The sequence below is a fragment of the Bradysia coprophila genome, unplaced genomic scaffold (assembly GCF_014529535.1).
Source record: "Bradysia coprophila strain Holo2 unplaced genomic scaffold, BU_Bcop_v1 contig_373, whole genome shotgun sequence".
NCBI classification, from domain to species: Eukaryota; Metazoa; Arthropoda; class Insecta; order Diptera; family Sciaridae; genus Bradysia; species Bradysia coprophila.
Genome location: NW_023503632.1, coordinates 64,073 through 76,077, shown reverse-complemented (window position 1 = coordinate 76,077; position 12,005 = coordinate 64,073). Strand labels below are relative to the sequence as shown.

The window sequence follows — 12,005 nt, the reverse complement described above, 5'->3', positions numbered from 1 at the left end:
TTTTTCTATTCAAAATCGCGACTGCTGCGTAAATGAAAACTAGGACCAAGACACGTTTTCAATGGCTCGTTTGTTTTGAGCACTAGCAAGGCCTGTCACCATGGAGTGAAGCATAGTTTCCACGCAACAAAAAGTACTCCGTGAACAAACCTGAACGAAAGAAATATTTTTTTAACTTCTCGCAGTTAAAGTCGAATTCACAGTCGTCCATTTTCCAGAAATTTGTGCCTCCGTCTTCCAGCATTTTACTTGATAGTTGGAATTGAAACAATGTAAAGTTCATCTAATCAATCGAAACGTCATGTAAACGGAGAGCTAAGCGGAGTCAAAACTATGAATTGGACTTAAAATTCTGTAAATTTAAGTCTTCAACACTTAAGCGATCCATTTTCTAAAGGTTAATTCACTTAAACTACAAATGCCTAGGTTTTCTGAAGGCTTACAAACACCTAGTCCGTCGGCGTTCTTGTAATAATTAAATAGTTAAATTAAATTCGGCAATAAACGCAGTTCTATGAATTGATTACACCAAATAACAAATCTAAAAAATCTGGAGACTAAAGTTGCTTCAAACCAACAACTTTGTGAAAATGATCTAGAATCCATCTCTATCATATGTCAAGATTCTAGAATCTATCTCCGCTCTGTACTTACCTCAGCTTAAGTCTTCCACAATTGAGGTCCACCTTATTCGGTTAGTGTTCAGTAGTGTTCCTTCGATCCAATATTTTCGAATGAGAAACGAAAAATTGATCAAATTCCCGGACTTAAATAAAAAATTGCATTTTTAAACTCGACATTGCAGTGTGTTGGTGTCGTACCAACTTGACAGAAATAAAATTATCAAAATATATGTGTGACAGCAACCAGTTTTGATAGTGGTCAAAAAAAAGTTTTTTTGTGGATCGTTCCAAGATAAATGTTTTAATAATAAATTTAACATTGATTTGAGTGGGTCAGTTTTTCGTCTATTTTTACCACTTGAATTTTGTGATAATACGGGTGCATTTTGTTCGATTAAAAACCGTGCGAGAAGTGGTGATGAGACAATTTTTTTTTTATTGTGCGATTCAAATTAGAATATAACGTGTGTGAGCTAGTGTGTGCAAAGTTCAAACAGGAATTTTTCGCGATTTTAATTTTGGTGTTGTTCGACTTAATCATTTTCCTTGTACTGGATTCGTGAATTTATCAGCAATCATGTAAGTTGTTATTGTTGTTGTCCGAATTTCACACATATTATTGCATTCAAATGGTACAACGTCATTAATTGAGTGCAATTCAATCGAGAGAAGTGACCAAATCGTAATATTAGTATAATAACGGAATGACTTTGAGAAACAAAATGTGGAACATCTGAAAATGTCACTTCAAAATAAATAAATTTATTTTGAATTTTAATATTTAATTTCAAAATGATAGTGATCATCATTTTCAGAGCTATTTTTATCTTTTTTCCTTTCATTGTGTTCGATATACCCATGGACATTTCACAATTATATAGAATGCATATATACACACAACATCCACACGCATCTATTTTTAAACACTCCGAATATATTTTATTTTTAATCTCTCATAAACATGATTGTCATAAATATACCTATACACTGGTATGAGTGTAATGCAATATAATGCGATTATGTATGTAACACCATTTTTGTACAATAAAATGTTCTGTGTGATAATGTGATATCGATAGTGTCTTTCTGAACAGCTAAATAATAAAAGGTCTCTGTGTAGCTAGCATATAGTATGACAACATTGTATAACATGATGGTGTTTGTTTACTTTTCATTCAATTATGGATATCGACGGTTGTACTCGCGATATTCTATGAATTCTATGAATTCAAATTGACAGCGCGATGAAACTTATCAGAGCGAGAGAATTCCGAAGACCGGTTAATTATAACTTGCCTTGGGGTACTTGTCGTTGCTTATTTTCGTACACATTTTTGACATGTCCCCCAAGACAAGTTAAAATAACTGGTCCAAATTATATTTCCTTCTCTCTCTGCATAACAGTCTGTTGCCGGTTTTTCGGGCTACAGGTTTCGCCTTTTTGTCACCAAATTGTATAGATCATTTTCTGTCTAAATGTATGGATGATTTCCGTTCTTATCGAGTTTATTCAATTCCTTTGATGTTTACAAAATCACTTGCCCTTTAATTACACACAAATTTTGGGCGCCGATTCTCGTGAATTTAAGAATTCGTAAATTGAAAGTTGTCACCTTAAAAGTTACGAATCTTATGGACCACTCTTAGATTTAAGCTGATTTACACTCTGAAGTTACAAATTCATAAATTCACTAGCATCAGCGCCCTGGACGCAGTAACTTATCAGGGCGCTGATTTTCAATGCATTCGTATCTTCAAGAATTCGTTACTTGACAGTTGTCACCATAATGCTGAGAGTGGTCCATACGATTCGTCACTATTAAGGTGACAACTGTCAATTTAAGAATTCTTTAATTCACGAGAATCGACACCCAGGCAACAGATTAATTTGAGTCGATAGAAACTAAATTCGTCATACATTTTGACAGTAAATGATGTTTGCGTTTAATATTTTCTTTTGTTGTTCCGTTAGTCATTTTTTTGTCGGAAGATTTCGCCCACCTCAAGGGCCAATAATGATCTTAGCTTATCAGCAAGAATAACGGAAAAAATAAGAACTTAAGCTGATCAAACAGTCCGTTCAATAAAATTTTGACAGAAAATGTATGGACTTTCTAACAATTTTTTCGGTAGCAGTGAAATGATGACAGATAATCCATACATTCTCTGTCAAAATTTCATTGGACTGTTTAGCTTTAACCGATCTTTCCAAATGACATAGACCTGTTAGGGATGGAAATTAAGAAAGACAAGGTTTTGGCTCAGTTTGGTTTTTAAAAGCGTACAACAGACTGTGCAAGATCGTAGCTAGAGCTTTACGACCTTCCTCATTGTAACAGTTTTTTTTTTAATCCAAAAAAGTGTTACAGTCAACAATGTCAACATCAAAAAATGTCCTGGAAATCAGGCGAATTTCCGATGTTGGTAATTTCATAAATTGTCTAATCTTTCCTTGTTGTCCTTTGCTTCAATCATTCAAAATAGAAATCATCAATCTGTACCTTCAGGCGGCTAGTAGGTCTGTCTAATACAATTTCTAAACCGCTGGATGTCTTTGCTTTCTGTTAATCCATCACGAAGTTCTTCATTGATAAGTGAACGTTGAGTTTCAGCCGCAGATTGATAACATATTGTACTAAAAATGACATGGGATAGGCTCATGTAAGCTTTAGAAATTACTGACACTAAAGACGAAAGTTGCAAAATATTTGACACACAATTTTCTCGTGGTAATTTCCCCCTCCAACGAACTATACTCGCTGTGTATGCAAAATCAGTAGCTTTAATTGATGATAATCTCACAACAAACCTTACATACAGTGTGTATTTGTAAGTGGACGCAAGAATGTAGTTAGATGATGCATAAATGTTCATCGTGTCATTTTCTTTCATCCTAAATGCAAATTAAATATCAAAATTCAAAACCGGCTAATAATTTAATTCATATACCTACTCTACCGCTCATGCTCTCAGGTTGTAAATTAAATTAATGAAGTTCATCGTGTCCATCTATTTGCGTCATTTTCCAATTGATGCTTCTCGTCAAATATGGAAATCTTCGATATATTCTCCTTCGTATAGTACATTAGATGTGTCTCTCGTTCATTTTACTTTGTAATACCGATCCAGAGCTCCCACCGAGTCTACGAATTCATTCGAATAAAGTCTTTAAAATGTTTTTGATAGAAACGTTCAAAAAGGCCTGAGAACTACCATGAAGTTGGGACCAAATTTCTTTAAGCGTCGAATCTCTACTTAGCCTTTCGCAAATGGCAAAAACATCGAATTGTGAATAAGAGCACTAGATATATTCGTCCGTGAACGATTGCCACTTTGCTGATGATATTGTAGTCTGTCTATGATAAATACACATTGACGCATTCCATCTAGACATTTTTCATCATCCGACGGAACTGTTTCAGAGAGCTCTATATATCACTCAATATCTTATCTTTTGTTAGCCAACGTCTAGCTGTAAAAGTCGTCATTTTACGTATGTAATGTAAAGGAAACGCAGATCGGAGATAGATATCATACTATGTGCTCTCGAAACTAGAACAACTGAACAATTGTATTTATTTAGCAGTTGTAACTAAAAAAAATGGTTTTTATGAGATTGGCTTATATCTGAAACCATATTGGTATGAGACTTTCAAAGTCACCGATAAGCGAAGCTATGACTCTGTTACGGACGCAAGTTGTATGTGGAGGTTTTTTATATTTTCAATGATTCTTCATTTAAATTAACGAGTATTTGAGACAGTATTTGAATCTTGTGTTTCGCGGTTTTCTAAATTAAATTACAAAATTATTGAGCTTTTGGGCCTATCAGAGCCTTTATGTACTGCGTCAAGTAACGTTTCCTTGCTGTTACTACACAAATTGAATCAGTTCTTCCTGATGTATTTGCATATGATCGTTCAAGGACCTTTTTTGCGTAACTTTCACTGCATATATGGCAATGGCAATGCAAAATATCTGTGACATCTTTTCTGGTCAACGAAGACGATGGCAATGCAAACGATTCACCGGAAATCATTGGTTCGAACGACAGAGGCAAAGTGTCAATGGAATCGTTATTGGACATGGACAACGGTTGTAATCTAAATGATTGATCGGAAATCATTGTATCGGATAGCGGTGGCAACGTATCCTTATCATCGTGAAGCAAATAAGAACGTAACGATTCACCAGCTAAGGGTGAACTCATTGGTTCCGACAACAGTGGTAATGCCTGGCGTTGTGTTTGGAGGTACAGCCTACCTTCTATCGCATATACTACTCGTTCCATTTCCCGGATGAAATGCTCTTTCTCCACTTCGTCGTCAATGGAAATCATTTGTCACTTTTCTCTTCGTTTTTCTTTTCTTAATTATTTTTCTGGAGGCAAGCAGTAAGAATAGTTTCTTCAGTCGATATTCAGCTGTTGAATGTGGGATATCTTGGCACAACTCAATGTTTTATGAGATGGACTGAGTTGAGTTGAGATATCTATTGTTATCTCAACTCAATCCATCACAACTCAATTGAAAACATTGAGTTGTGCCAAGATATCCCACATAGCTGTTGAACAGTAAACATGTGCACCAGTTTGGTAGTCAACTGCCAAATTAGAAATTATCGAATTATAAATAGGCAAGCAGCATGGTAGTCAACTACCAAAAATTAAGCTTCAAATAGGCAAGCGGGTAGAATAATTTCATCAGTCAGACGTTTTGTTTTTCTCATCAGGCCATGGCGACAGGGGTACTCGATACAACGCTCTATGGTGAAATGGTATTTTTGAACTGCATATCAATGCAAAACGTCGAAAGACGTAAGACGTTTTAAGTTTTCTCTCAGATCGAAACAGTGGTCGAATGTCTTACGTTTGGCAGTTAATCAAAATCTTGGTAGTCAGCTACCAACTACCAAATTTTTTCGAATTGAAATGTTAACTGTAAGCTATCAGTTATCGGATAACAAATAATTATCATTTGACTGGGGTTGATTTGCTCATGGTGACTTTACAATATTGAATGTCATATCCATCTGGCAGCTGCCAGCTACAAAAGACAGACAGACAAAGCGGCCATAATAGGTCGCTTTTTCTGAAGAAAAAAGACCTAAAACGTACGAAGGATAGGCGGCGGCCCAAAATTATTCGTTGATCATTAGACATTTCTTTTAAAACGTGGATGACGTTTCAAACGGCCTTGAAGATTATCTATCGCTGGAGAAGCGGGAGAAAAGAATTAAAAACAAGCACAAAAAAGATAACGTTGAAAAAGTAATTTTTGTGATTTTTCAGTTAAATTTATATACACGGCCCCCGAGGAAGTTCGTGAACCCTCATACCTTCATACAAGTTCACTCATTTCTCTGCTCGAGTTGCAATTTTTTCTCCGAGTGCCACAAACTTCATGTCGTTGAAATACACAGTCTGGTATACGGTTGGTTTGAAACGAGATTAAATAGGGACCGCCGACCACAAATAATTTTTTTTCATATTTATAATGAGTGATGGACAAGAACATCACACAGGAAAAAATTAGCCCGAACCGCTGAGCCGTTTCTGAGAACCAGTGGATGCGCTACCACAAGCAGTCAGACACAGCCTGATCACAAATTTTAATGGGGATCGGTAGAGGGAACAATTCTAATATCTTCTGTGTAAAAAATATTGCTTTCGGTTATTTGCTCACGGAGCAATAACTGTTGAAAGTCAAAATTTCACCATTTTCGAAGAGTAATATATCCCTGACAAAGTGACCGACCCAGCCAGTTAAGATTGATTCTAGACGCGGTTAGTAAGCTCTTTCGAATGACGAAAAAAAAAATGAAAATATTCTTCTATGTTACATTTTCAGAGAAGTTACTTTTTCCGCTACCGTGGAGTACCGTGGTACTTAAAATATCCTTACCCTGAAAGTTTCGGGAATCGGGTATTTGCGACGCGTAAAAGTATTTGACATGAACATATTCGTAAATTTCGACTCAATATCACAAAAGAAGATTTCAGTGAGAATTGAGGAACATTTATAAAAAGGCTTGTCGGCCATTTGGAAAATAAAGGAATTTATTTTTGGTAGTAAGGTTTGGTTTAGGGTTTTTTTCATTTATAAATTAACTTTTTTGCTAATTTGTATGTTTGTGTGTAAAGTATGGTCTATCAAGATAATAATGATATACGCGGCTTTCAAATTGTGACACTTCTTAGTAATGGCGAACAGTGGAAGCATCGACTTCTGACCCACCAGGTCTGCCTGAAAAACCGATTTTCATGACTTGAAGTATTTTTCTAGTTCATTGGACTCTCAGCTATCAGAAAAGTCATAATTTATGTAAAATAATTTTGATTTCGTAGAAACCTGATCCATCTGGTGGGGCCGCTCTCGTAGTGAAATGTCATGTGAATCTAATTCTATAGATTTTTACAGAAATTGGTAACGAAATGTATTAAAATTCCTTAGGGAATTATTTCTAGGGCTATTTCATCGAATAATGCTAGTATCACATCAATACTGCGATCCAAACAATAGTGAAATTGGTCTAAACTTGCTAAAATCGTGAAATTGTAGTGTAACTTTTAGATGGTACGCCCTAATGCCCTAGTATAATTTCTTTTTCTATCTGAGTCTTCTATTTACCCAAAAAAATATTTAAATTTACGAATATGTTCATGTCAAATACTTTTACGCGCCGCAAATACCCGATTTCCGAAACTTTCAGGGTGCCCCTCGTAATGTACTAATAAATGCCACCATGGAACGAATGTGTGAATGAAAAAAAAGCTTCTTAAACTTAAACCGTACACTCTATACCGTATAACCGTGCTATACCGTTTCACAATTACATTATAATTCTCAAACTAAACGAAAGAACTGAATTCTCGCGACTCGCGACTCAATTCTCCGCATTTTTCAGCAAAGAAAAAAAAAGTTTTTTCCATTTTAAAATTAGAAAACGATAACACTCACAGTCTAGTGATATGATCGGTTCATAAAAATGACATTTAACAAACAGTCAAAAGCGTCAGAAAACCAGTAGTAGTATTAATACGTATGTTATACTCAACAGCACAAAACTTGATAATTGAAGTCTCCAGTTGTTGTTACAATAATAAAAAAAAATTATATATTTTATACGTGAACACCATTTAGTGAATTGTGAATGTATTTTTTTATGTATATACATATATCTCTCATAAATATAAGCACAAATAAACACAAAATAATAGCCGACAACAATATCAAGTATTGAACATGTTCAGTGTGTCTTACACTCTTACACGGGTTTGACATATAAATTTATTATTGGGACATTAAATTTACAGTCTACAGTCAAAGCGTATCGATCCAGCTTCGGTTGAGAGCTAAAAAACATATTTAAATAATTTTAGACTTAAAAAGGTATGGTTTTGTTTGGCAATTTAATGGAATCGAATCGGGTGGCGGGTTCATTTAAAATTATATTTTATCTAAAAATAGTTAATTGTCACGGCTATGTTTGTGTCCGAATGTTAATTAATTAGCGCCAATTTTCTTCGTATCTTTTAAATATCCGAAGATGTTAAAACATAAGAGATGCTAATTGTTTGTGCTCGCTTGGTTCGAAGATGCCATCACATCAAAAATGTTTTTTTTTTTTTTTAAATGTAATCCATTTCTGTTGAAGAAAGTTTGTGTCAGACGACAACGACGACGATGATGATGTTTGCAGTGTGTAAACCATTTAATATTGAGTATATGAAATGAATATCTTTTTTAAATGATTAAGTCATGTGAGTTTAATTTGTTTTAATTTTATATATTGGCTCTTCGGTATACATAAAAATAAGTGCGGTGGTGATACAATGGAAAAACTAACACTTTTGTAGGATGACGTGCCAGCATTATAAAAATAATTTTTCATTTTTTTTAGTATCTATCAATATTTGTGCACTCAATTCAATCTATTTATCAAATGAGTTTTTTTATAGATTTATGTTGAAGTAAAATTCGTTTTTATCGTTTTGTGTTTATCATAAAAACTTATAATTACGACCAGACACTGTAATTTACCAATAACACTCATATGTTGTGAATCAACCGGGTAAATACATTTCAAACAAACAAACCGAAAAAAACGCGTAAAAATTTTCCAGAATTGTGATGACTGCAAAAAGTTTAAATTTTATTTACTTTTCAAGTTTAACTATGGATAAATAAGCTGTTAAACGTGCCTGAGGCCACCTAGATACTATCAAATTGATATGCAGTTAAAAAACACTATAAATCATACAGTTCCAGTGAAATTAAACTTAAACTTTGATTGGAAAGTTTCAGTGTGTGTGAGAAAACGTGTGTTTTGCTCAGAAGTTTTGTGATTTTTCGCTGTGTTTACTGTTCGTAGACAAGTATTTCGCTTAAAAAATGTGATGGAACTGAACTGACTAATCGCTTGTTCTTATGTATGGTTTCCACTCAACAAAAAGTACTCCGTGAGAGAGCCGTGAGAGATAGAAGGATGTCAAGTAAACAAAGCGAAAATTGAAAATAATCAATTTTGTCTCTCACACTGAGTGCTTTTTTGGTAAGTGGAAATCAGACCTTACAGGGTCGCCTTTACGTTTTTTGATACCCGGAAATTTCGACTCGGATACCGGGAAAACAAATGACACAAACACATTAAATTCGAGCTTGAGGAACTTGAGGAAGCTTGAGAGCTTTCCCCAATGTGATTCACACGCGCGAACGAGCACTCATTCCAAATAACTTATAGACAAAGAACTATTTTAGATGTAAATTGGAGCTGCATGGCAATGATGCTTTGCTAATTTACTATACTTTTTCGTTAGTGTTAGTATGTAATGCTGTCGCTTGCAGTGGGCTTAACAATGTGTTTACTAACGTTACAACTAACGGCAACCGTATATCATCATCCAATTTATTACTTCCTTTCTTTAAAGTATCGCCTAGTGTTTAATGCAAGACCTTTACATGCTTCAGTAATAGTGTCATTACGGTTGTGTGGTGATGGTGATACTATAAATCGTTGGTACATCGCTTCCGTATATTTAAATACAGTACGTGCTTGCTTGGAAATTGTTGTTTTGACTAGTGGATACAAACCTGCCTCTCGTCAAGACAACAAATTTCCAAGCAAGCTCTGACTACGCTGTCGATAGCAGAAGTTTTTTTTGTTTATTTGCCGAATTTGTGAAGGGACGGTCGCGTGAAAATATTTATTTCAAAGCACGGCAGAGTAAAAAAAAACCAAGCAGGAGCAGTTCATTTTTGAAACGTAATAAAATAAGTAACTTGAAATAAGCGACCTAATGCACTGTATGAAAATGAACCCGAACTTTACTCTGCTGTGTTTCAAAGTGATTATCTGAAGTTTTCTATCGGAATTGTCAGTCCCTGAATCATTTACTACTGAAACGTTGATTTTGTTCATGAGGACTTTAACAGATTTAAATTAAAATTTTTGGATGTGGTTCCGCATTATTAACGACATAAACATTAATAGATTAGTTCAATGTCGAATAGTAGTTTCTATCTTAAAGACTCTAAAATCAGCTGTCAATTTCACAAAGCTAACCTCAAAAAATGAAAGTTTCATATAAATTTTCATACATTGTGGCTAGCTGTGTTAAACTGACAGCTTATTTGACGTCTCAAATGACATTGGCATAGATCTATTGCACAAAAGGTGTGTAAAAGTTGGTGTCAGCGAAATTTAGACCTTAATTTGCGTCAGCTGTTTTTCAGCTGCTCCACTCATACACTCATAAGTCTTTATACGGGTGAAATAGTTACACGTACGAGCGGTGTACAGTTATATCCGAATAAAGAGAAAGACGTGTGAGCAATTTTGTTTGCATAACAGCTGAATTCAAGGCTAATTTTAACTGACGTCAACTGAAAAGAAATTTCGCACAAATTCGATCAATAAATCTTACAGGAATTAACTAATGAAACGATTTCTAAGGCGCGCCGATTTGAATTGTATACTATACATTGAACCCAACAAAAACTGCCTCCAGTCACCACTGTCCCGGAATTATAAAATTAATAAATCTGAAAAAAAAAACTGAAATTCTGCTACCGATAATTGCTTCCAATGAAATGGTGATTCGTGAACCTAATTCCACGGTTAGACGTACCAATAAAAAAAATCTCAAATATAGACGCAACCTTTTTACAGAAGAAAAAGAGTTAAATGGCATAACGCTGATTTTATATCACTGTCTCATAAATTACCGAATAAAGATAACAAAATCCAATAGCCCCTACCGAAATGAGACGACAGTATTTTTTCTTTGAATAGTTTATCGCTCAATATCTACTAGGCATCTGTGTGTTGATAACAAAATTATCAATTTTTCTTTTTTTTTATTGATTGCATTTGGAGTGATAGAGCCACCGAAACCATTCATCGAAAAATTGAAAGCAAAAAAAAAAACTTTGAATCAATGCACATACAACCGTTTTTATGGTTTCGTTTTGTTGTTGCTTTATTATATGCTTCAAGATTTGTAGTTCAAGGAAAAATGTTTGGCTTCGTATTTTTCTTCGATTTTTTTTTTTAATTGACAAATACCTAACATGTCATCCTAGCGATTAGACAACGTCAGTTAAATGTGGAGATTTCACGTTATTTATGACGCAAAAATGTGTTTGTATTCAATATATATATCGTCGGTTTGCCGTCAATCTACCATAATATTATCTAACCGATTCGAAACCGAACGAAACACAAAATCATCCAATCCATTCGTCGTCTACATAAATTTAGACAGATTTGTGCTTTTAATTTATTGTCTTGTCGAGAAACGGAATTTTTTTCCATTCGCATTTTAACGCACAGAATTGCGGCATGTTTCGATGTATGCATATGTCATACTCTATTATCATCTCGTATTGAAAACTGCTCATGGCGATCGGGTTCGAAGCGAATTAAATGTGTAATTTGTTTCCCCGGTAAAGTGGGTACATCAGTAATAATAAAATTATACAAACGAAACATGACATCGAATTATCAGCAATAAATACTCATAATGTTGCACGGTTTTTCCTTTAATGGATTATTTGATGGAAGAAGAAGGTTGAACGTATTTTCGGTTTGTGTATTACATATCTCTTTATTATGGCACTGCTGAACTGGTGGCATTATGCAGCGAATGAAAACAATTATTTCGCTTGAAATTATTGCCTTCGATCGGAGAACTCGTTTTCAGAGTTGCAAATAAAACACAAATTCCGATAACTACACACAATTATGCGTCAAATTAATTGAATTAAATTGAACGAAAGAAAAATGTGCAAATTGCGAAATTCCTTTAATTATAAATGGTGAGACTTTTACCGTCTTGTCATTTCTCCACTCGTCCCACTCACTTCCTTTTACAGCACCGCA

At 34.6% G+C, this 12,005-nt stretch overlaps 1 protein-coding gene across 2 annotated transcripts in view; it reads left to right on the top strand.

Annotated features, from left to right (window-relative positions):
* Positions 1-724: 724 nt before the first annotated feature.
* LOC119082106 (cGMP-dependent protein kinase, isozyme 2 forms cD4/T1/T3A/T3B) overlaps positions 725-12,005 on the top strand; it is a 54,650-nt gene continuing 43,369 nt past the window's right edge. Inside the window, exon 1 of one of the 2 annotated variants that reach the window (XM_037191480.1) lies at positions 725-1,202. The gene's annotated coding sequence lies outside the window, so the exon portion shown is untranslated. Of the gene's footprint in view, positions 1,203-7,877; positions 8,015-12,005 lie in introns of those variants that run through there. The other variant, XM_037191481.1, reaches the window with a different exon arrangement.